Genomic DNA, 26,943 nt, shown 5'->3' with positions numbered 1-26,943 from the left:
GGGTATCATGTACCTATTTTTGGTCTACTTTCCGATGGTTAGTGTGGTGATTTGTGTAGAATGTGTAGAATGAGGACGCTCTTAATGCTTCAGAAGTATTAAGGAGGATTGCGCCTCCAGAAGTACTCAAGTAGCATATGTTCAATTATATATAACAATTCTGAATTTAGCGTCCCAAAATTACTCTTTGGTGGAAGATTAGAGAATATATTAGGTTTTGTCCGGCATTTGTATGGGGGCTCGCCACTGTGCGCCTTCTCGTGCCCATCGGATCGTTGTCGAGAACCATTTTAACAGGGTCACTGTCCGACATTCTGGCTACGTGCGCGGCCCACCGCAGTCGTCTGATTTTCGCAGTGTGAACGATGGATGGTTCTCCCAGGCAGTACTGGAAAAGGTCGTGATCATCATAAGACAGAGAGCAAAGCGTCTTTTTCTATATCAGGCGACCAAATGAAGGAATCGTGGCTTCTTTGATCAATTTCGCATGAAAGGCATGAAAGGATGTTGTGCATTATTTTTAAAATTAAATTTCTAAAATTAAATTTTAATAGATACATGCGAAGAATAGTGACTAGTCGATAAATTAATCATACCTCTTTAATTCACCGAGTTGAAAGTGGTAATAAACACAAAAATAAAGCAGATATTGCACACTTTCATGCCCTGTCACGGAACAAATATTTTTTGAGATTTTTGTAGCATGCCATTCATCCTTCGCGTTTCAATAGATATTGAAAGGGGCAGATATGTAAACATCGTGTGACATCTCTCATTGAAAATGAGAAATTCCAGTACTGCTCCCAGCAGCTCATGCAACTCGTGGTTCATTTGCTTCCTCCACGTACCGTCCACCATCTGCACCCCACCATAGATGGTACGCATCACTTTCCTTTCGAAAACTCCAAGTGCTCGTTGGTCCTCCACGAGCATCGTCCAGGTCTCGTATCCGTAGAGGACTACCAGTCTAATAAGCGTTTTGTAGGTAGCCAGTTTGGTACGGTGGCGAAATCTATTCGATCGGAGCGTTATGCGGAGTCCAAAGTACGTACGATTTCCAGTCACTATGTGTCTCCGAATTTTCAGTCACCAGTGAGCCCAAGTACACAAATTCTTCTACCACCTCGATTTCGTCACCACCGATGTAAACTCGCGGTGGGTGGCTCACATTGTCTTCTCTTGAACCTCTTCCTATCATGTACTTCGTCTTCGACGTGTTGATGACAAGTCCGATCCACTTAGCTTCCCTCTTCAGTCTGATGTAGGCTTCCTCCATCTTCTCAAAATTACGTGCCATAATATCTATGGCGTCGGCGAAACAAAATAGCTGGACGAACTATTACCCCTTCCAAAGCGATGTTGAATAGCAGACACGAAAGACCATCACCTTGCCGCAACCCTCTGCGCGTTTCGAAGGGACTCGAGAATGTCCCTGAAACTAGAACTACGCACATCACCCGATCCATCGTCACTTTGATCAACCGTGTCAGTTTATCCGGAAATCCGTGTTCGTGGATTAGCTGCCATAGCTGGTCCCGATCGATTGTATCATATGCGGCTTTGAAGTCGATGAATAGATAATGTGTGGGCACGTTGTATTCGCGGCATTTCTGCAGTACTTGGCGAATGGCGAACACCATGGTGGAGCGTTCGCCCATAAATCCCGCCTGGTACTGTCTCACGAACTACTTTGCAATTGATGCTAGTCGACGGCATAAAATTTGGGAGAGTACCTTGTAGGCGGCGGTCAACAATGTGATTGCGCGGTAGTAGCTGTAATCCAGCTTATCGCCCTTTTTGTAGATGGGACACACGACACCTTCCATCCATTCCTGCTTCAAAACTTCCTCCTCCCAAATCTTGGTAATGACCCAGTGCAGCGCTCTAGCCAGTGCCTCACCACCGTGTTTAAATAGCTCTCCTGGTAGTTGGTCAACCCCAGGGGCTTTGTTGTTCTTCAGCCGGCCAATCTCCTCCTGGATTTCCTGGAGATCCGGAGCCGGTAGAATTATGTCCTGCGCGCGTTCCCTCAGGTCCATCACCATACCGCCATCTTCGTCTGCCACATCGCCATTCAGGTGCTCTTCGTAGTGCTGCCGCCACCTTTGGATCACCTCACGCTCGTTTGTAAGAAGGTTCCCGTTTATGTCCTTACACATATCAGGCTGTGGCACGTGGCCCTTACGTAAACGGTTCAACTTCTTAGAAGCAACTTAGGGGTCGTACACTTATTACGTAAGCATTTTTTCTGGGTTTTTCGACACCCCCTCCCCCCATGTAAGATTTTTTTCATTCAAAAGAATTTTTATTTATATGGAGCGTAAGATATTAACCGACCCCCCCCCCCTCCCCCCATAAGTGCATACGTAATATGTGTACGGCCCCTTACGTAAATTATGTAGGGGGAAAGACGACTTTGGCAGGTTCTATTATTGTCAAGGGGCTTTTTGTCGATCAAATTTTATGAAATTTGGCCACAATATTCTTTGATATGCACCCCCTGCCAATAATAGAACAAAACCTATTAAAGCCGTCATTCCCCCTACATGCGTAAAGGCATCTAGTTTATTAACACCCGATTCCAATGATATGTAACATCATTACGTTGCATTATTCTAACAGTCGGAAAAAGTGTTTCAATAAAATCACCCATTGCCGTTACTATTGTGTGCCGTATCAGCCGTACCCTTCGTATTCATCGGAGTTTTGCTTCACACGTTTGATAATGGGTTTTGGTTGTGGAAAGTGCTCGCGCCCTATCGGTGGTATGGATGAGTATATCGTTTGTGATGGATGCAGTGGTAAATATAATTTGTGCTGTACGAACATGAATACGTATCAGATGCGAGTATGCGTAGATTGTATTTTTTTTACCCGTTACGCTGGGATATGGATACTCTGAAGTAGTGCGTAACGGTGTAAATCCGGTCATATCGCCAGGCTCGGTACAACACTGAAGCTGACAATATGACGTCCCTAACCCTGAATCCCAAGGTGTCAGGCGACCCGTGCCGAGGGGATGAATGGCCTGGGGTGAAACAATTAGCCAGGCAGTTAACGGAGCCTGTAATGCTGGGTAGACACTTTTTCGTGGTGCATTACGGAGTAAGATTTACCACACTGTGCTCTAGTTCTTACTATTCTTGTTAATACTTATGAGTGATGGTCGGAAGAGTATGGAACGACTATAATTTGCTTTTAGATGACCCATCTTTTCCTCTCTGGATGGAGTCAATGGAGTAAATTATAAAAACGTAACTCAATCTTAGGCTGGTTTCGAAGCCGACGACATGAATCTTCAAGCTCCAGAGCGCTGATTAATTAGGAAAGAAGCGGATACGAATTTGGTGGATCTGCTGAACCCTCTGACTGATTAGAGCTCTGTGTAAAGGTGAGATTCAGAAATGCTCAAACGCAATGAAATCAGATCTCTGTACAAAAACGAATTCGGATCTCATAAGAAGAAGCAAAAATATGTTTGAACTTCAGTACCGATGCATGGTCAAAATCAGTATTATCCCACTTATTGTTGAGCCGAAACTGATTGAGGGGCGCGCCTTTGAGAGTTGGTATAAGCCATTTCTCGAAGGGTATAAATAGCGGTACCTTAATCTAAAGAGGCCTTACATTAAGCTTGAGAAATATACGAAAAAACGACTACTTCATTTCTTCTCAATACAAATGGAGCAGAAAGACATGCACTAAACAAATGACACGGGTATACTACAAAAGTTCAATGAAATGGACGCAGTGGTTCATTACGAACAAAAAAAAAAATGCGTAGATTTTATTAACGTGCTCTGGTCTAATGAGGCTTGTCTATCCTCGTTCCGTGACAAGCACAATGCAGCATCTATAATTGATCGCAAAAAGGAGATTCTGGTAGACAGCTATGGTACCCAAATCGATCGCGTCGTGAGTGAGCTACGAGAGGAAATTTCAACGATGAAGAGAGGCTTCGCAGAACTGCAACGAAGGTTGAACAGTGGCTGCCAACCGCTACATTCGACATCGACACCCCAACGAACTTCGGAACGCGAAAACATCAACGTTTCGTATCAATTGACAAGTGGCTCTAACTCCGAAATTTTGTCTACTGGATCTAGAAAATTCTACATATTTTTTGCAAGAGTGGCAAAGCACGTCTCGACGGACGCAATGCGCGAAATAGTGTCAAACTGTTTACATTCGACTGATCAAATCGATGTCACAAAGATGGTACCGCATTGGATCAATTCTGAAAACCTGAAATATGTTTCCTTTAAAATTGGTATTAATTTAATGTTGAAAGAGAAGGCACTTATGAAGTCAACGTGGCCGACGGGATTACTCTTTGGAGAATTCGTGCATCGAGAAACCAGTTACTGGGAGCCATAGAAAAGCAGACGTTTCTTTCTTTATAATAGTTTTGTTTTGTATTGTTTAGTTCTATAAATGCTTGTTGTTTATTTTGTGAGTTTTTGATTAGTTATTTCACATTGTACTATAATAATAATTTATTCTGTTATCTGAATATTTGTAAATTGTAATATACAATAAGTAGATCATTTGGGCTACATTCAGCCTGTTGATCGTAAATAAATAAACAAATAAAAAAAAGTTTGTTCCAACAAAAGATCCACGCTTCTCGTGTAAAAAAATTGAAAAATTGAAAAGGTGTTTTTTGAGCTACCTTAACGTACATTTGTGCTCATTTTATTAACCTATAATGCTAGGATAAAAAAATATATAAATTGGGGTAATTCGCCAAATATTGAACGACTAATTTCTTCGCCTATTGTTGAACGCACGATCATTTCTTATGGGTGTTGAACAATAGGCAAGAATTTCAGCCGTTTCGTTTAGGCGATTTCACCTTACTGACTGACTTACTGACTTACCGACTGTAATTCCATAAGCTCGTTCATTCGAATTGTACATACGCACAAATCAATCAAAGTGGTACATAAACGCAATTTAAATTCACCTAAATATCAATTTCCATTCGCACTATAAATAACTCGCATGTCGAAAGTTGTCCACCTTGTGAAAACCACGAAGTGGGCTCGTCTCGCGACTCGCTATATTTGGCATATTAGCAAAAGCAGTCACGAGTCACCGGTCCCAAACCACTTCGCCAGCTACCGCAACAGGTTTATCCATATCGTCTTCCACTCCACCATGTGGACAAAACCGGGTTACAGCAGAACTGAAGAACGCACACGTTCCTAGTGTTGTAGTGTGACACTGACTCAGCGAACGGCCGGAGCAAAACAGAATCTAAAAGCACGACCTTCGATCATGCGAGACTTGTGCAGATGGAAGTCGTTCAAGGATACCCTACGTGGGAATTTTGCGCCATGTGCTGAATCCGGTTGCTTTACGGATATCAAACAATTGACCTACTTGTGGACTCACAAGATCATGTTAATCGTTTTGTTTATTTCTCGGGTACTTATTCAAAAGAACGTATGTGATTTTGTAAACAAAGATTCAAACGTCGATTCGTCCAATCTGATGGCACTCCCACGCAAACCAACACCACCCACAGGTAGCCGAAGGCTTCTTCTACCTGTCTGTGGTGATGGTTTGCGTGGGAGTACTATCATATTGGACAAATCGACGTTTGAATCTTTGTTTACAAAATCACATACGTCCTTTTGAATAAGTACCCGAGATTTAATCTGCAATCAAGCATATTGTATCCATTGTACTTGCCACACGCGATACATATTTATTTCATCCAAATGGCGTGCAGAGAAAAACTTTGAAATAATAAGACGGAATCCTAATATGTAGAACACAAGTTGAAAAACAGGCGAAAGTCCAGGTGGATGTAGAGCCATTGAAGAAGAAGACTACTACTGATTAGTTGTTATAGATGGATATAGATGATATAAACGGAGTACAATAGTATGAAATATTATCTGCGGTAATTGTAATTGACGCGTCCATTCAAAGGCAGTGTAGAGCAGTGTGACTAGCGTCGCACTGTCAGTCCCGACAACTTTTAATCTAGATTTCTCATGTGATGTGAACAATGCGTAAAATTGATTGAACATGGCTCAGTGATTGAGATTTGATTATGATTTTACCAACACTTGGGTTTCTTGGGTAATGTAGATAGGGTCGAAACCGAATGTTTTCGAATTCAATACATTGTTTGAGAGAGTTCGTCATAGCACATAGAGCAAAACGAAAAATAGAGGATGATTGAACGCTGATTCAATCCCAAGAAGAAAACCAAACCAGGTTAAAAGTCGATTGTAACAGCTTCAGATATTTATAACAAATTTTGATATAAATATTTCAGTTGAAATCGCACCTTTCTAAAAAAAATGTAACCAAATTAGTTGTGTACCCGCCCGATCGTAGAATCACTGAAGAAAACAACTATCGTTATGTTACTATACACATCCTGCTGCCTATTGTGACAGTGAACCATTTGCCATCAATTTTGCTGCATCATTCTACATCACTTACAGTACATCAATTGAACAAATCAGTATGACAGCCAGCATTACTATAGTGACATATACCAACTACATAGATGATATGACTACAAGGAAGGAAAAACAATTTTTGGTCTATCTTCTGCGAGGCGGTCTTACTCAGCATGTCAAGACTGTTAACGTCAATCGTCAAGATAGGGCTAGAAGGTGGGTAGATAATATCGCCACGTGCTTCTAACAGAATGGCACAATTATCTTTATAACCAGTTTTAGACAATGTAAACATATCAATAAATCGAGTAGGGATGTTGTCAAATCCAAAAACGATGCTTAACGTTTCTGGATTAGAAAAATGAATTTTACTAAGTATGAACTTTTGCTAGAACCTCTTCGGCATAGAGTATCAAGTGCCAACCATTACTACGCCACTCAATTTAATTATGGCATGACAATCTCACCATGTTTTATCATATTCATCTATTGCATTGTTTTTCACATAGGCATGGCAATAACGCAGTGCTAATGCAATGCAGTTTACTACATTGCAGTGCTGACAGATGCTTGGTCAAGTGGATAGTACATGACTCGATGTGACTGATATCAGCTTCAGATGGTGTCAACGTTAATCGGCAACGATTTTATCGTAATAAACACTGCTCGTAACGTTAAATAATGATTGTTTTTCCTTCATTTGGGGCTGGCCACAAACCACGTAGGCCGACATTTCAAAACAACCCCCCCTCCTCCTTAGAAGTCTACGTAGACTTTTCCAAATTTTACAATTGTTAAACAATACAAACTCATTTCAGTATGTAAACATGAGCAAAATCTACAGAACGAAAATCAATTTAAAACGAAATCAAATTTAATCCTCTGTCCACAGCTTCTGAAACCAAATCTCAAAGCCAATTAATTAAATTTCTGTTGAACTCGACTCCTCCTAGAGACATGTACCACCGCTGCCGACAGTTTTGCATCGGCGCGCCACTGCTTAAAATCTGTCACGTAAGGTACACTGGGGGAAGTGGAAAAGGATAAATCGATAGTTCATTTTTGAATTAGTGTAAAACCAGTTTAAATGATCTAAATGCGTTCAATCAAAATGGGCTATCAAAAACAGTGAATTTTGTACCAAGTGTGCGGTAATTCATACCATTTTAGTTGCTTGAAATTTATGGAAATAGATTTTAAAATTAGGAGTTGTTTTTCCACTTACCCTAGTGAGATGGGGTAAGTGGAAAACCCATGTTACTTTGACCTTCCATAGTGATGAGTAGTTACATATAACTAAATTCAATACGATAATTGCTCTGGGTATTTTTTGTGGAATAATTTCATCATCTTAACGGAATAGATCCTCAAGGAATTCTCGTAATAGCTAGGGGAGGGCTGGTTTAGCTTTCGAACACTAAGTGTAGGTAAAATCTATACGTTTGGAAAAATGGGACTTACAGGGTTATAAACTAATCAACTTATTTTAACGAATTGATATTATGTCTTTTTTTTTTTTTTTACAAGGGAGAATGCATTTACACACTAACCCAGTACACGTGCATTGTAGTTGCCAAACTACCACACGGAAGTGTACTGGAGTGTCGGACTCGACCATACCGGTAATACCGACTAAACTCCCTTGGGCTCCACCATCGTTTCCCCCAGGAACTACCTCGCAGTACTACTTCTGGGGGGATGGCAGTACTAAGCGTACTCGCTCATTATCGCTCACACAGGCACTCGTCCCACGCGAGACTGACTTGGGTGCTCGCACACCATTCACTCCATTTGAGTCTTACTTGGATGCTCTCCCGGGCGCTCCGCTGCCATGCCTCGAGGTGTCAATAGCGGTAACTGCCTGGGCCTACAGATATTACGCTACGACACTCCTGCCTCAGCACGAGCAGATCAATCACACCACTGCCGAAGCAGACCACACGTTACCCTGCCGAAGCAGGGACACTCCCCATGCACCACATGTGCACAACTGTAGGTGTGTGGGTACAACCCACTGCTACCCTGCCGCCGAAGCAGCTTCTCCAAAGACCATTCGCTCCATGTGACCCTTTTTCGGGTGCTCACTCTAACACTCCACTGCAATGCCTCGAGGTGTCGATGGGTACCTCGACTCCTACCTCAGCATGTGCAGTCTATACTCAGACTTCTGCTGCGCTTCGAGGTGACAATAGCGGTGACGCGCTATGACACTCCTGCCTCAGCACAAACAGATCACTCACTCCCTGTCGAAGCAGCTCACGCGCTACCCTACCGAAGTAGGGACACTCCCCATGCCAATTGGCACTCCCTGGGCTTGTGCTTTTGAAGCGGCACACAGTCGCTTTGATAGAGTCTGATTACGGGCACTTGTGGTTTTTTGGGAGGGATTTTAGCAGAGCCCACTGCTAAATCCCACCACGCCCTAGGCAGTTCTCCCTGACTCGCAGACAGCTGGGGAGGGGTCGTCAAGCCCTTGGACATGGTCCATGCTGTCCCTGCTGTCCCTGCTGCCCCCAAATTGATATTATGTCTGTAGGTGCGTATTTATATGTATGTGTGTGCGCAAAGCACGTACAAAATTATCAGCTACTCTTAAGCTCTTGTCCTTAATCAATTTGTTCGCAAAAAAAAAAAAATATAAAGATTCACAACTATTGAAATAAACCCTGGAGGAAAGAAAAAAATTGCGTAATTAGAACATTATCCACTTCCCCCGCAGTGTTTGATACCTGGGGTAAGTGTAAAATCTTTGAATTATTTGCTTTCTTGGTAAAAATCACTACCAATTGAATGGAATTATTTGAATTGTATTGTAACGGTCACCTGTGATATAAATTCACTTGAAAAAAGAACAATTGGTGCAAATAAGAATTGATTTTATGAATGCAAAAATCAACTTTTCGCGAAACCTAAAATTACAGTTCAAGCGTTAACCGTGTTAGTGTATGTATTATACAAATTTCAACATAGTATTAGTGTGAGCATCAAAGTATATTCTTGCATAATGTTATGATGTGGTAAAAACTGTAAAGTATGTACAATTCAAATTTTTCGAGTCGCTTTTTACACTTACCCCCTTTTTCCACTTCCCCCAGTGTACCTTATCTGAATTACCCAAGTAGCACACGCAACATCTAACAAAAAGCAGCTTGTTTCTATTCAGTTTCATTAAAGGCATTGGTTAAACATCAAAGCACGAATAAGTTGCATCAAGATGTCAAAAACATTCGAGTTGTGATCAATGTTTCATCAATATTGCAATGCAATACGTGTTTGACATTTGGAAACAAACAATCAAAGAATACTGCACTTTATGTTGCAAACACGAAACAAAATCATCAAGTTGCATATTTTTACCATGTTACTCCAATGCGTCTTTCAAATTTTTTTTTTTTTTTTAGATTGAATTGCAGAAAAGTTGAGTGTGTCTTCATGTTTTATTTATCATCGTTCAACGTTTTGACAACTCACAATTTTTTTTTCGGTGATGGTGCAATCAAGTAACGGAAAACCCTAGTACAAAACTTCATAATCGTATGTTTTTTATGGTGAGCCAACATGCAGTCCCTTCGAAGTGTTGAATGGTGCTGCGGTAGAGTGAAGGACTATCAATCGCAAGATCCATAAATCGAATCCAGTTTTATATTTTTATTTTATTTTTTTCCGCTGTAGTATGTTGCAACATTATTGCAATTTTACTGCAATCGAAGGATGTTTCCGTAGGCTCCACCTCTTGCGCTTTTTAGATTGCAAGAGAGTTATATTTGATGGCGCATATGCAAAGATTGTTTCTTTCCGAATAGTTGCAACACAGTGAAATGTTCAGTAGTGAAACAAGTTGTGCTGCTTGGGTATAATTCTCCACTTACTTACTTACTTATGGATCCTGTACACCTCCGGTGGTGCAAAGGGCTACCTTTTTAACCTGTTGCCAGGTTAGATTTCGGTCGACTTCTTTCAAGAGGCCCGGAAGCCTCCTTTCAAGAGGCCCGGAAGCCCCTTTCAAGAGGCCCGGAAGTCTCCTTTCAAGAGTCTGCCTCTGCTGCGATGTCCCGCTGGGTTCCAGTCTAATGCTTGTTTACAGATTTCGTTTCCGCCCCTACGTAAAGTGTGGCCGACCCAGCCCCACTTCCGATCCCGAATTTCTGTTGCTATCGGCCTCTGGTGACAACGACGATGGAGCTCGTTGTTTGAGATCCAGTTGTGAGGCCAAGAGGCCCGAATTATATACCGCAGGCATCTGTTAATGAACACCTGCAGCCGTTGAGTGTTCTCCACTGATACACACCATGTTTCGCTAGCGTAGAACAGCACAGATTTCACGTTAGAGTTGAAAATTCGTATTTTGGTGCGTTCACTTATCTGCCTGTTTTTCCACATATTTCTTAAACTCACAAAGGCAGCCCTTGCTTTCTTGATCCGTGCGCCTATGTCGATCTTGGTACCGCCGTCTGACGCCATTTGGCTACCAAGATATTGGAAGCTTTCAACATTCTCCACTGGTTGCCCGGCTACTGTGAAACTGAAAGGAGTCACCGTGTTTACATCCAACGATTTGGTTTTGTTGTCGTTGATGACTAAACCTGCCGAAGAGGAGCGCTCGGCAAGGTCGTTGAGCTTACTCTGCATATCAGAGCGCCGTTGCGCGAGGAGTGCAACATCATCCGCCAAATTGAAGTCATTTAGGTGCTTCATGGTTATAGGCTGCCATAACAGCCCGCGGTTTGGTTCACGGTCAATCGCATCTACCAGAATCTCGTCGATTACGATGAGGAACAGTAACGGTGATAGAATACATCCTTGCCTCACACCAGCTACGACCCGGATAGGGTCGGACAAGACCCCGTTGTGCAGCACTCTACACGAGAAGGCCTCGATGAGACAGATGATTTTCTCAGGAACTCCCTTGCGTCTCAGGGCGCCCCACATATTCTCGTGATTCAGACGGTCGAAAGCTTTTTCGTAGTCAATGAATACCAAGTAAAGGGACTCTTGGAATTCGTTGACCTGCTCCAGAATGATGCGGAGCGTGACAATATGGTCCACACAGGATCTTCCGGCACGGAATCCGGCTTGCTGCCGCCGGAGAGTCGCATCGATCTTCTCCTGAATCCGGGCTAGGATAATTTTGCACAGAATTTTGAGAACGGTACACAGCAACATAATGCTTCGCCAGTTATCGCATACAACCTTTTTGGGCACCTTCACTAAGATACCTTGCATCCAGTCGACCGGGAAAGTTGCGGTGTCCCAGATATTACGAAATAAACGATGTAGTAGTTGAGCGGATGTCATGGGGTCAGCTCTGAGCATCTCGGCTGATATGCGGTCGACCCCTGGGGCTTTATTCGATGCTTTTGATGGCTGTTTGAGTTTCTAGCAGTGATGGAGCTTCGGTATTGACGCGTGTTATACGTCGGATCCTAGGCAGATCATGCCAAGGTGGTGATGGCCTGGCTGGCACTTGAAAAAGTTGTTCGAAGTGGTCGAACCAGCGTTTCAGCTGGTCAGTTGGGTCGGTCAATAACTGATCATTCGCGTCTTTCACAGGCATCGTTGCATTCATCTTCGCCCCGCTTAAGCGTCGTGAGATATCGTAGAGGAGGCGAATGTCTCCGGTTGCGGCGGCTCTCTCTCCTTCGTCGGCCAGAGAGTCTGCCCACGCTCGCTTGTCCCGTCGACATGAGCGTTTTACTTCCTTCTCAAGAGCCGCGTATCGTTGACGGGCTAAGACTTTGGCTCCTCTGGTTTTCGATCGCTCTATCGCGGCTTTGGCTTCTCTTCGCTCCTCTATCTTTATCCAGGTCTCATCGGTGATCCATTGTTTTCTCTGGGTGCGTAGTTCGCCCAGATTGTTCTCGCTGGTGACGATGAAGGCATTCTTGATGGCGGTCCATTGGTCTTCCACGCTGCCATCTTCCGGAATATCTGCAGCACGCGTCTCCAGTTCTTCAACGAAGGACCGTTTCACCGTGGCATCTTCCAGTCGTCGTGTGTTGAATCGTCGTCCAACTCTTTCCTCCTGCCGACGAATCCGTGCAATGCGCAGGCGTATTTCGCCGATGAGAAGGTGATGATCAGACACGATATCGGCACTACGTTTATTCCGTACATCAAGAAGGCTCCGTTTCCATTTTCGGCTGATGCAGATGTGGTCGATTTGATTTTCTGTAAAGCCGTCACGGGAGACCCACGTGACCTTGTGAACCGGTCGATGAGGGAAGAGCGATCCCCCGATCACCATGTCATTATTACCACAAAATTCTGCAAACAGCTCTCCGTTTTCGCTCATTTCTCCGAGACCATGGCGTCCCATAATGCGCTCATGGTTCGAGTTGTCGGATCCGATCTTCGCATTGAAGTCGCCGAAACAGATCTTGATATCACCCTTTCGAATTCTATCTACGACGGCATTGAGTTGACTGTAGAAGTTCTCTTTGTCTTGCAGATCGGCAGCATCGGTTGGCGCATAACATTGGATTATAGTAAGGTTTCGGACCCGTGTTCTAAATCTGGCAACGATTATCCTTTCACTTATAGGTTCCCACTTCATAAGCGCAGAGTGTGCCTGAGCGCTTAGTAGGAAGGCAACTCCGCGATGCCGGGGAGCGTGTTCACCTCGTAAACCAGAGTATAGCAGAACTGGTCCCGACGGCGTTCTGTGTTCTCCAAAGTTTGGCCAACGGACTTCACTCAGTCCCAGGATCACAAGCTTTATGCGGCGTGCCTCATTGGCAAGTTGTGCCAATTTACCCTGCTGGGCTAGGGTTAAAACGTTCCATGTTCCTATTCGTGTCCGTTGTTTCGCGCTAAGAGTCGTCGCCGTAAAATCAGTCCGTATTCTTTCATTATCGAATTCTCGAACAAATTGATGTTTCGGGAACAGTAGGTTGTTGGCCCAAGGTTCCCTATCCACCGGGATAGGTATAGTTTCCGGGGAATAGCATTTCATACTCAGCCGCTGGATGCCAGAACAAACGCTGTTTGAGCCGCACCTCCTTGGTGAATAGACGCTCGGTCAGTCGGGTTAAATTTGTTTAAAGTCCCACCCAACACCAGGACTAGGCTAGTGCGCTTTGAGTGGCACACGGTCGCTTTGATAGGGCCTGCTTGGGGACACATGCAGCTTTTTATAGAAGTTCAACAGAGCCCACTGTCGAACCCCACCACATCCTAGGCAGACCCCACAGAACGCACCCTCTCACTCTCGCTGATGTCAGAAGGACAACAGTGCCCAGGCTGCACTACCAGCTAAGTACGCAACCCTTCAATTGTCATCGGAAGACCCGTGGAAGCGTGAGTATTGGAACTTGTGAGGACCAGAGCTATGTTAGGCGCCCCTTCCCGGATGTCAACTCACCATTTCGCAGCCCATAATTCTCCACGCTAGTTCAATTTTGCAGAAAACCGAAGAATTTTCAGAATCTCGAAAAATTTCGTCTTTATTCCAATAAGTTTTTTCGTGAAAATTTCTTAGTTTTTCACGATTGATAATCCAAAGAATTCTACGTGAAAATTCCGATGCTTTTCTTGAAAATTTTATGCAATATACCGTTGAATAATCATTCGTTCAAATATCAATAATTTCCATTTGCACGCCAAAAGATTCCCCGTTAAAATTTCGAGTTATTTTCCGTGAAAATTTAGAATTATTTTCCGAGGTTAATTTAAATTTAAACAGACATTCCGAATAATTTTCCGTGAAACTTTGGAATAGTCTCCAAGGATATTTTTAAATATCACTTCCAATTTTGGAGCAATTTCCTGAGGGTAGATCCATAAAGTACGTCACGCAAAAATTGGGGATTTTCAACACCCCCTCCCTCCTTTGTCACGCTTTTCGTACCGAACCTCTAAAATTTGTGTATGGATCGTCACGCTGCTCTTACCACCCCCTCCCCTCCCCTTAGAGGCGTGACGTACTTTGTGGATGGCCCCTGAGGAAATAAAAAAAAAATCCTATTGGAATGTCTCCAAATAATTTTAGGTGGAAATTATGAAATGTTCAGTTGGAATTTTGGTGAATTTCTAGTAAAAATTTGGAATAAATTTTACTGAAAACTACAAAGGCTTTCATACAAAAATTGCAATTATATTTTTTGTGGAAGCTCAAAGTGTTTTTGGTGGGAAATTCAAATAATTTTTCGTGGACATTTCAACATTTTTGTTCAGAAATTGTGAAGATTTTCCATTGATAATTCCAATAAATTTGCATTAGAACTCCCGAAGAAATTACCGTCAAATTAACGAAGAATTGAATGTCCAAAGAATTCTTTGGGAAAATTTCGAAGAATTTTCTAAATAAAGAAAAATTTCCAGGGGTCTTCCCAGAAAATCTCTAGTGGAAATTTTGAAAGGTTTCTCGTGGATAATTCGAAGAATTTTTCTTAAAAGTTCCAAAGAATGTCTTTTGGAAATCCCAAAGATTTTTTATTTCTAAATGGATATTCCAAAATGCTTCCTTTAAAATTCCACAGAATTTTCCGTTGAAGTACAACAGAATTTCCCGTGTAAATTTTAAAGAATGACTTGTAGTTTCCAAATAAAATTCCTGCCGCAAATCAAAAGAACTTCTACTAGAATCTGGAATAAAATCAAAGTGGAAGTTTTGAAGAAATATCGGCGAATTTTCCTGGTCAACATAGAAGAATTTTCTGATGAAATCCTTGATAGTTTTAAGTCGTAGTTCAGATCAATTAAAAAAAGTCTAAGAATATTGTTTTCGCTTTTCTTTCTTCCGACACTCGCTCTAAGAAAAGCATTAAGTGTGATAGGCGAGTAGATGTAAACACGGTATGGTAGAAGATCCAATAGTTGAGAAACTAAACTCGTTCAATCACTATTTGTATGCTTACACCACGTCTATACTTCATTTGGCTTACCCCAAATACGAATTCCAAAGGTCATCAATCATAGTGTTAACGAAGAGTGCTCCATTCGCTGCAGAATGATACCTCCATTTATTGGTGCAGTGTTCCAATAGTTGCGGATTTTTTTTTAATTCGTGTTCCTATAGTTGCGAATCCCACTGTTTTCATATGGGACTCGCAACTATAGGAATACTACCGCAACTATTTGGTGCAAAGCAGAGAAAAAGATAAGGTGTGATACTTTACCGATTTTGAAGCAATTCTCAACCTGTTTTCCTCTATTTCGTGTAATGACAGGTTAATAATTTGATATACTTTATGGGTTGCTGCGTTAAATACAGATGCTGTAAAACAACACTACCGCAACTATATGAACACACACGACTATCAGAACTTTTACCCTAGTAGAATAATATATGTTTGTGCCTCCAAGGCGGCAAAATAGGTAGGGATATTAAAAATGTGCATAATCATATATGTACGCACAAAAACCATATGGAGACGCATGGTACAATTGTACATTGGTGCATAAACTTCTTATGACTAAATTTGATAAACACTTCTGCTCATTGGATAATTGTATAAGTTTGCTAGCATTTGTATGGCAAATTGTATTGAGGAAATCCTGATCCTAATAACATAATGGGAATACATACGATACATGCATACATACGATTACAAGTTCAAATAGGTTGCTAGTTCTCAGGCGTCTTACGAACGATTCTCACAATTTTAATGGTTGTCTTACGTATCCCATCTGGTTTCATCTAGATAGTCAGTTCAGCATGCTCCTAGGGATGTTAATATTTTGCTACATCTGATGCTGTCATTCAAAATATAGAAAACTTCGATCACCACAACATACTACAATGTGCGCAATGGCCTCACAACTGGATGTCAATCAACGAGCTCCATGATCGTAGTCACCAGAGGCTGGTAGCAACTGAACATCGGAAGTAGGGCTGGATTGGCCACACCTTTCGTACATCTAAAAAACAAATCATACAATTATTGTATAAAATCTTGGCAATTGTATATGTTTTGTTTTGCAAGTGCAAGTTTTTGTTTCCAGAACATTACGACTACTTAGCCTAAGTAAACATGATGTAAGATTTTACACTGGTTTAATAACAAGTCCCTGTCCTTGTAAATATCATCTAAAAATCATTGAACAGATTCAAGATAACGTCGAACGACGGGAACGAAATCTGTAAACAAGCATTTGGCTGGACTAGCACCGCAGCGGAGGAATAAAAGATGTCGACCGAAATCTAACTTGGCAAGGACGATAACTAAACATCGCCTAGGATGATTCTCTCTGTTTTTTCTATTCTTTCTCAAAGAGGCTTGCAGCCCTAGGCTGCCTTACATCTGAAAAACTCTTTGTCTAAAACCCCTTTACTGTGCATTGGTGCATACAATCTTGGGATCTTCGGCTGTGGTTTAGTATCCTTATAATAGGACATGGATTTAACGAATTGAGGCTATTCAATGGAAGCTGGCTTGCAAAGCCTTCCGTAATTTATCTTGGCGTGACGAGCGAAATCTTCCACCATACGAGACGAGAATCGATGCATGTTGCGCGGAATCGACACGATAGTAGAACGGAGAACTACGATGCAAGCTGTTTTTGTTGCAAAAGTGCTTAAAAATGAAATAAATTCCCCTGCTCTTCTTTCGAAGATGAATGTATACGTTCCGGATCGTGCTGGCACACACCTTGAAACTGTTGGACATCTTCCTCGATAATGCCGCAACAGCAGGCGAAGCCCTCTTGTACGCATATTCGACATGGCTGGCGAAGGTCAGCTTGTCGTCTATTACGATCCCAAGGAGCTTCAAACTCCGCTTTAATGCGATCACCACTTCACCCACGTGAATCACTGCATGTTGAACTGGCTTGCGGTTGTTGACCACCTCCATCTTATGTTGAGCGAGCTTCAGGCCATCCCGTATGCTGCGGTGAGTTCTATCTCGGTGATTGACTCCCCGTAGACTTCCAAGGTTACATAAGGTTTCATAATACCGGGCCCAGTATTGAACCTTGCGGTACTCCTGCGGTAATAAGAACGCTTCTCTGACCGGCATCGGTCTCGTATAATAGAACACGGTACTGGAAATAGCTTTCCAAAATCCGGTACAGGCCGGGGGCTAAGCGCGATGGCATCCCAGCTTGCACTGTTGAATGCGTTCTTCACATCAAGTGTCACTAACACACAGTATCGAATACCTCGCCTTTTCTGTTGGATCGCTATTTCGGCGGTCTTTACCACCGAGTTAAAAGCGTCCGACGTGGACTTACCCTTGCGAAAACCGAACTGATTGCTTGCCAGGCCGTTCGTACCCTCTGAGAACGGGGTCAGCCTGTTGAGGATGATCCTCTCTAGCAACTTGCCCGTCGTGTCTATAAGACAGATTGGTCTATGCGCCGATGGGTCACCCGGCGGCTTTCCTGCCTTCGGCAACAACACCAGTTTCTTTCTATTACATCTTTCGGGTAATCTACACTCGTCTAGGCATCTGTGCATAGCTAGCCTGAACATGTTCGGGTTCACTATGATTGCTGCCTTGAGAGCACTGGAACTCCATAAGGCCCTGGAGCTTTGTTCGTTACCAGAGATTTGGCAACCGCCAGTAACTCTTCGTTTGTCACCGGAGCCGCCATTTCGGCCGCACCCATATTGCAATCTCGGGACTCCACCAGTATACCGGGCGTCTGAAATTGATAGGCAGAGCTTTTCTCGGCATGTTGGCGTCGCACGCGCATGATAAGACAGCTACCAACGCATCCCCGCTTAGACCTTCAGTGTTGGCTTCCAGTCCCAGGGCCGCGGTGAAAACTTCGCTGTCGAAGTGATTGGTTCTCCACCCACGGACCTGACAGGGATCCTCGGACCTCGGATGTTGCACGCCATAGTTGATCTTCAAGCGAATTGCTAAATGATTACTATGGGTGTAACCCTCGTCCACCCTCCAGTCCAAATCTGGTGCCAGACCAGGACTGACAAACGTTACGTCGATCCATCACGCAACCCCGTTCCTTCTGAACGTACTAGCAGAACCATCATTGACTAGCACTGCGTCGTGCTTCGCTAGCGCATCTAGTAACGCTTGGTCCCTTCGTTTGGTGCAGTGGCTGCCTTACTCCACTGCCCAGGCATTAAAATCTTCTTCTGTGACGACCGGCTTTTGACCCACTAGGTCAGACGATAGCCTATCGATCATCTGGTCGAACTGTTCTAATGGCCATCTGGGAGGGACATAGCAGCTACAATAAAACACACCATTGATATTGGCTATCGCGACACCCTCAGCAGAGGAGTGTACCACCTCTTGGATCGGGAACCGTCCCGTCGTGCAAATAGCCGCCATCCTATTGCTGTTATCGACAGGAACGTTCTACGGGTTGGACAGGAGGGCGACATCGGTCCTCGACTCCGAGACCGACTGCCACAGCAGCTGCTGGACAGTTTCACAGTGGTTAAGATTCAGCTGTGTTACTTGCACGGCTCACACTGCTTCGAACGTATGGAGCTATGGTACAAAAATCATAACTTACATTCTACACGTTCTAACTCAATGGTGTCTTTGGGAAAATGGTTGAACACTAGTTTTTGTACTGGTTGCATTATTGACCTATGTTAAATTTCATAGCATATAATATGCTTCGTATAATCGAGATCCATTTGGGAAAAATGTGACCTATGATAAAAACTAATATTTGCGTAATTGACCTATGTTGAATAGATAATTGCATAAATGCCGTTAACGCCAGATTTAACGATATGCTTCAAAGAATCAGGATATTTTCACGAAAAATATGAGGTATGATAACAGTTTCTATTACAACAAATAACCAATTTCCAATTTGATCATCTCAAAAGTGACGTAACCGCCAGCTCTTATGTTTTATACTATAGAATCAGGATATCCTTAGAAATTATTTAGAGGAATTGTTTTTTTAACGACGGTATCAGAAATAATTGAAATTTGTAAAAAAAATCGTAAAATTGTAAAAAAAAGTTTTCTAGGCTCAGGCGTGTATAACACATTACGGAGCCATAGTTATTGATACGGTCATCTTATGAAGTTAGTAACAGAGAGGTAGAAGCCACCGTATTCGTAGTGACTCGAGGTTAAGTTTACAATGTTTATGGATGGGCGAGGATTAGGATTCGGGAATCATGGAATTATCATAATCAAGAAATTTCAGCTGCTTATCCGGTCATTTGGTATTAGGAACGATGTGGCGTGTTGTCGTGCTCGAGGCATGGTTCGACTGGGAGCATCTTCCGGATGGCCAGAAAATGAAGGATGGCAAAGACGGCCGCGGATTTGACCAGAGGATAGTGTTGTTTTTAATGAAACTAGAGCCACGACAAGCAGGCTCTCATCTGGGCTCTCAGCCTTCGAACATTTTTGTGTGTAGGTGCTATGTACCATGAAAAGCCCATTTTCATACAAGTTTTACCGTCCTTGCTCAAGCAACCAAAAGTTCAGGTTTTACTTAAATTTGTTCCTAACCGAACCTATTGGTTCACCTTTGGTTCACATTGAATTCCAAGCACCTTAACGGAACTTCAAAGTTCACTTTTGCGCTCCCACCATACCAAAAATTACTTAAAATGCAAGCTGATTAAGCTCCTCAGGTTCATTATTATTGATAAGGTGTTCAACACGTTGTTTCTTTGTTTTATTCTAGACAAAGGTTTTTGAGGTCTTCCCTTCGCGATATTGAATGAAGATTCGGCAATTCTTTCAACATTTGTATTCGGATTGGATTTGGAAGATTTACCAACGAAGACAACCAGTGAGAGTTTTGCTACTCAAATTTATCGGATGATCGAAAGCTCTGTGACCATTTTTCATCAATTCTCAAACAAAAGAATTTGCAAAACTGCTTTCAAGTTCCTCGGAGAAATCATCTGGGTTAAATAAATCCCATAGAAACTTCAACACATGAGCTTTTCATTGGGACGGATCAACGGAAAGCTACTATTTGTATATATATATGTTATTGAGCACACGAGTATCACCTAGAAAATCGTTTACAGCCATTAATAGAGCAAATAAGAGCAGCTGGAATCACTTCCATTCTCTTAAGAATACTATAAGTGAGCTCTGGTGAGATTTTCAGAGATGTGTTTTGATGTACTTTTTTAAAAAAGCTGTTTGAAGTTGTAGATTATTTCTTCCTATATAGGCTGACCATACGTACCGTATTTAACGGGACAGTCCCGTTTTTTAGAACTCATTGTGCTGTCCCGTCGTATTCTAAAAAATCCTCAATTTGTCCCGTTTTTCATTGATTTTTTCAAAGAGTTTTAAAACAACAGTTCCAAAATTATTCAAACAAATTCAATATTTTAGGCTGGAATCTAAAATCAAATACAAAGAAAGTGTTTATTTTGAGTCCTTAAGAGAGAGATTTACAGGTCTCGGCTCATCTCTTGACAAAGAAAGTGGACGAAACCCATAAAAAATGTTTGGATATTAGTGTTGCTTTCAAAGGAATGCTATCTATGTCGTTTTGTATATTACATAAATAAATAAATAAATAAATAAATAAATACATTATGAGCTTGTCAACCAATTTTGCTCTCATGTGTGTGGACGGGATTTACGGGATTCCGATATGAACAATTGGAAATTCGGCCCATTTAAAATACAATCCGTAGGAAATTGCCGATCTGTAAATCAGACTATAATTGATCAAGATTTTTATACTTTTCGCGACGAAATTGCATGTGTCTCGTTTTCTGAGATCACGTGGGTACAAAATCAATGGACAAGATTGCCGAGGTGTGAGGCTACTTTAGCGTAATTTAAAACAATTGCGATCAAAAAGGACTGTGAATTGATTAGTTTCAACATTTATTCTCATGCGCCAACCATATTCATGGAAATAATTAAAATTATATTTCAATAATGTTGTTCCATTGTTGAGATTCTTGTTATTCTTATCCGCAAACTTTTTCCTTCTTAAAACTATTTTTTCTTGGCCTTCTAACGCCCAAAACCATCCTAAGACAGAGTACTTTGACTATTGTTTGTTATTCTCAATTGCTTAAAATTGAAAAAGTTTTTGATATTGTTCAATAATAAAATCCTAAATGCATATCTAAGAGTAGGTTAATTTTTTTTCAAAATCCCCATTTTTTTAAATATTGAATGAAGCGTAATTTCCTTCGTGTTTTCGTCCGCGTCCCTTTGAAGAGTGAAATATTTGTAGTTTAGTATTTTTCCACAACTAACTTAGGGTCGATTTCTTTACCTTCGCTTAGGCCTCAAACCATGTTTAAGCGTATGGATAAGCACCACTTAAGAGTTAAGCGGCGGTGAAGAAATTTACCCTTAATACAATAGAAAGTTATGGTGGTGAATGATTCACTTTAAAATATATAATTGAAACACATGTTAATATCATGGCCTACTTGATTCGACTAAATACGAGGGTCGATTTTTCCATTTTTGTCCAAGGGACAAAGCATGTGTGGTTTTATCTTGTTTGTCCGCAACCGGTAACCTAAGGTAGGCTACATGCGTGCCAAAGGGACCGCCTCTTAAGCGTTCAGAGGTCTTCTCGACCTCTGTACCGCAATGGTCTCTGACAGCAGAGACGACGTCGTCCGCGTTCGTGATCTCGTCCAGTTGCTTGCACTGGAGGGTAACTTCCGCCCCCAACAACCTTACCTCGGCGTCGTCACCCAAGACCTCTTGGGCCAGCTTCCTGTAGTCAGTCCCACTAGCCTGCGCTCCACGTCTCTGAACAAAGATCATTTCACCGGTATTGGTGCGTCTGATGCTTCGCAAGTCCTGACCCAGCGCCGAAAGCTTTTCGGTCGCCCGCATCGATTTAAGGACTTGAGCGTACTTTGCCTTCTCAGTTTTCACCAACAAGGCCTCGCCTCTGTCTTTAGCTTTCTTTGCGGGTTGAGATGCGTTCGACTTCCGCTTTGCCCTACTGACCAGCTGCCAGGGTTAGGCGCAGTCTTTTCTTCATTGGCCGTCAGGGCGAAATCAATCGCCTCTTGGGCCATGGTTGCTCCTCCAAGGAAGAAGAAGACATCGGTTTGAGCACCTTTGTCGGACTTCTCTCTTCCCACCACCCACCTGATAAACGCATCCTATTCTTGTCTTGCGACTCGAACAGGCTGGCGTAGCATCCGAAGGTCCTGTTTCAGTTCCTTACTGATGTTCTGCCTTGCGTTCGCGAACTCGATGATATTGTCATCTCACTCGCAAGTGTAGTGCCAAATTATTCTCTCTAATTGATGAGATTTTACCGTTGAATTTGTGGTTGATAATTAAAGATTTTTTCATGTATAGATTTGCTAACGTTTTGCGATTATTAATACCGTGGAAGACATTTCTTTAAATCTACGAAAATTGGATCAAACAATTATAAACGGTATTCACGAAATCCCCCACTGTTAATCATTCAAAACAATGGAGTGCGGTAAATGTAATTCTTCCGTCGACGCTAGAAGTCAATCGTTCGTTGTGTGTGAAGGAGAATGCAGTAAATGCTACCATGTCGATTGTGTTGGGCTTACCGAGGCACACACTGAGTGCATCGCATCGCAATCAATAATATTCTGTGGATGTGTGATCTGTGTTTAGATCGTTTCTACAAAACGCGATCTGCTCCGTTGGATAAACCTCAGCCTGAATGTTCAACACCGGTTGAATCCGAGCTCGCGGGTATTAAGTCGCAAATCAATGATATCATGAATACGTTATCAGTTCTAATGTCAAAGTCTCTCGTCAATGTCACGTTGGATTCCCCAACTCCAATTTCTTCAACCAAGCTGATAGATGGCAACAAAGAGGAGTTCGAAAACCACAGCAATCCTGAGGAAAGTTGTCTCAAAGCGAAAAGGAACTCTGACTTGGAAAAGGAAACATTCGCACTGTTTTTAACGAATGTAGATAGTTATGTTACCGAACGGGAAATAGAAGAAATGGTTAGCAAATCAATCAGGCTTACAACTGATGAAAAAATGACCGTCTTCAAATTAGTGCCAAAATGGATTATTGATTATGCTTCATTTAAAATAGTTTTAAACGCTCGATGGAAAACAATATCCTTGAACTCATCTACGTGGTATCAGGTATAAAATTCAGAGAGTTTGTGAGCTTACGAGGTAGAGCGTGGAGGCCAAATTATCAATGTTGCAATAGATAGAACCCAAATATAGTGTATTGTGGTAGTTGCTGTTTGTTAATCAAGTTGATGTGATATTGTTTTTTTATACCCATACTGAAATGTTAATTAGGTTTAGCGTTCATTTAGATGTCCCTGGCTATGTTGTTGGTAATCGCAGGGTTGTTACGGAGATCCTTAAATATTTTCCGCGCAAAATCCGCGCCGACTAAAATCAAATCCGCGCCATTTCCGCGCGACATGAAACTTATTCCGCGCCAAATCCGCGACCCTAAACTAAATTCTTATCAAATACACGTGAAATATCAATTTTAGTAATCACAATTTACTGAACGTCTTCTCTTCGAGTTCGGTTTTATAAAATTACTAATTTTTAATTGATTTTGAACTTCAACTTCACACATGTTTGTACCAAATTTGAAATAAGACCAAGAAAATTGCCGTTAATACAACAACCGTTCTAGATGGTCCTTTTCACCTTAAGAAAAACCGAGGCTTAGTGAACAAGAACTAAACAGCCAATATTTTTATAAGTACCGCTGATTAGATGAGATTATGGTTTTGGCATGTTTTGTTCCGTTATTGTCAGTGGAATTTTCCTTGATCGAACTTTATCAGTTGCATTGATATAAAAGGAATGTTTAGGCCAGATTTGAACGATTATAGAAAATCTTGGCAAATAATAAAAAATCTTCAGAAACCGCAATTTCTTCAGAATTAAAAAAAACTTTGTTGTAATTATTGATCACAAGGCGTAGAGATTATGGAATTAGACCATACAATTTTATTTTTTAAACAAAACTTCAATATAACAATTATTTGAATAACAAGAAACAAATAATACAAAATCTGGCATAGTTGCTCAAGCTCTTTTGATTTGCAAGTCAGAATCCTGAGTTTGAAGGATTTATACTTCGAAAAATTCCAGAGGAATGTTTCAGCATAAATGTCTTCGTAAATTTTATGGAATAATTTGCGTAGACTCCCGCAAAAAATAGTTCGGAATTTGTGCCGAAAGTCATTCTTCAATTTTTGTGACAAGTGTCTCTAGAAACTCATGCAGGAAATTCCAGAAATTGACATTTTTAGCGCCAATTCATCCGATTTTTTCCGGCAGGAACTCCTGTGTTGATTTTTAATAGAATTGATATCAAAATTGTTCATCTCAGTGATTCAGAAATTATCCTGTATATGTTTGCAGAAATCCAACTGCTTGTCACCGTAATTTTCCCTAGAACGTCTGTGGAAATTCTTCCGGATATTTATGTAAAATTTCCCCTGAGAATTTATGCGAAAATTTATTCGAAAATTTTGTCATAAATTCAAGTAAATTATACTAGAGAGACTACATGTGGATATCCCTTAATTAATTCCTGCAAAAATCGTTTTGGAAATTCTTGCAGAAATTGATTGGTGACATCCTGCCGAAAAAAACCCCGGAATATCTTTCGTTTAGTTCAAGGTGCAATTTTTAAGGATTTTTTACAGAAACTCTTGTGATCATCATATAACAGGAATTTTGGAGAAAATCGCAACATAAATTCTCACAGTATTTTTCCTGGAAATCTCTGCAAAAACTCTTGCGGAAAAACAGTAGAAAATTTCCTCCTTCAATTCCTGTGGAAATCGTTTTGGAAATCTCTGCAGACATTCTGTGATGAATTCTTGTGGATAAACGTCCGGGAACATTCCTGTGGATTTTTTGACAGTAATTCCTGTGGTCAGCGCTCCAAAAATTCCAATGGAATTTCCTCCAAAATATTTCTTTATAATTTTTCGGATTTTAAATTCTGCAGAAATCCTCTTTAGGCTGTCGAAATTTATTTATTGAATTCCTCATAGAATATTTCTGAAAATTCCTCGAGAGGTTTCGAAATTTTTTTATTATTCCTGCAAAAATACCAAAGGAGTTATCCAAAAATGTCGCGAAAAATTGCTCCTGAAATTACTGCAATTTTTATTGAGAAATACTACTTAAAATTGGATTTTAATAATTCAACGAATTTCTGCGGAAAACTTATTAAAATAAAGCATCTGCATAAAATCAAGGCACATTTTTGTGCTTTCAATTTTTAGAAGAATGTCATGGAAGCAATATAAAATGTTCAATACAATATGAGAATTCCTGACAAAAAAACTTTCAAAAAATGATATGATATATCATGCTATGTGTTTCATCGTAAAACATCAACCAGAAACTGACAAATATCTCGGAACTACGACGAAATAAGACGCGTCATGTTTCAGAATAGCTTAAAAATTACAACAAGTAGCGCCCCTCTCCTAATAACATTTGTTTAATGAATGCTCAAAACTGTGATCATGGTATTCAATAAGGGCTTGTAAATATCCGAAAAATAATGTGAGTAAATGACTTCAAACGTTACTTTTATAGAACATGCTAACGGTAATAAAGCCCATCTATTTAGACCACAAATTTTCAAATAAACGTCCTTAGATCTAGATTTATTTGTTGAATTTTCACCAAAAACTAAATCCGCGCGAAGCCCTAAAATCGTTAAGTAAATCCGCGCCAAATTCGCGAAAACCGCGAAATCCGCGAAAATCGCGAAATCCGCGTAGTCGTAACAACCCTGTAATCGTAATATGATGTTTTGATGTAAAAAAAAGGTGGTGTATTCAATTAGTTAGGAATCTTTAGAATATTAAGTATTTCAATAAGACTATTGTTGGTCAGTTGGATTATTTCAAATAAATAAATAAATAAATAGATATCATCGAGTTGCAAAGCGATCACCCGGATCCCGCATCCCGGACGCACTGCTGGGGAAACTCCGGTGCTGCTAGTTGCAGCCTCCGTCACTCCGCTCTCAATTACCACCTCAATGCCTAACGCATCGTCAAAAAAATATGTTTTGCTTCACTCATTATAATTCGGTCCCTCCTGTGGCTACTGTCGAATTCTACTGGAGTAGTCGCCTTTAATGATCCCATGGTTATCTTTGCATGCCCAACGGTATGCAGGGAGGCCGTGTAAAGATTGACACTTACGTGTTCAGAGCCAGATCAGCGCAAGTCAGGAAAGAGCATCTAAGCCTACACAGATTTATTGTTGCTACATCAACAGACTAATTTGTCCCAATGATGGTGTGATAAAAAAAAATATTGCTGTTCCAGAGATAACTTTCTCTTTTACGGTTCAACTTAAAAACTACCGCAAATGTCACTTCATACTTTTACTCCGATTTTTTGCATGGCATTCTACGATGACAACACCAAATATCTGGATTTTGTTTCAGTGTTTCGAAGATTTTCAAGCTGGCGGTAGAACTTTGACAGCTGCGGAAGAACTTTGCGGAATCCGCAAAAAGGAAAACTTTGAAAAGATCCGCAGTATTCGGGCGAATATAAAACAAAACTAAAAGTAAAACATTTTACAAAAACATATCAGTCTTCACGTAGTCTACTGTGCTGAAAAGAACTGGTAGAAACGGCAGCGCAGCGTCTGTCGGGGAATGTTAAA

The 26,943-nt window shown here is 41.3% G+C and overlaps 1 protein-coding gene across 1 annotated transcript in view; it reads left to right on the top strand.

Annotated features, from left to right (window-relative positions):
• LOC134205453 (scoloptoxin SSD14-like) overlaps nt 1-26,943 on the top strand; it is a 139,365-nt gene that overhangs the window by 45,618 nt on the left and 66,804 nt on the right. The gene's annotated exons all lie outside the window — the stretch shown is intronic.

The sequence above is a fragment of the Armigeres subalbatus genome, chromosome 1 (genome assembly GCF_024139115.2).
Source record: "Armigeres subalbatus isolate Guangzhou_Male chromosome 1, GZ_Asu_2, whole genome shotgun sequence".
Classification (NCBI taxonomy): domain Eukaryota; kingdom Metazoa; phylum Arthropoda; class Insecta; order Diptera; family Culicidae; genus Armigeres; species Armigeres subalbatus.
Note: the sequence above shows the minus strand (reverse complement) of the source record. Positions and strands in the feature narration are given on the sequence as shown.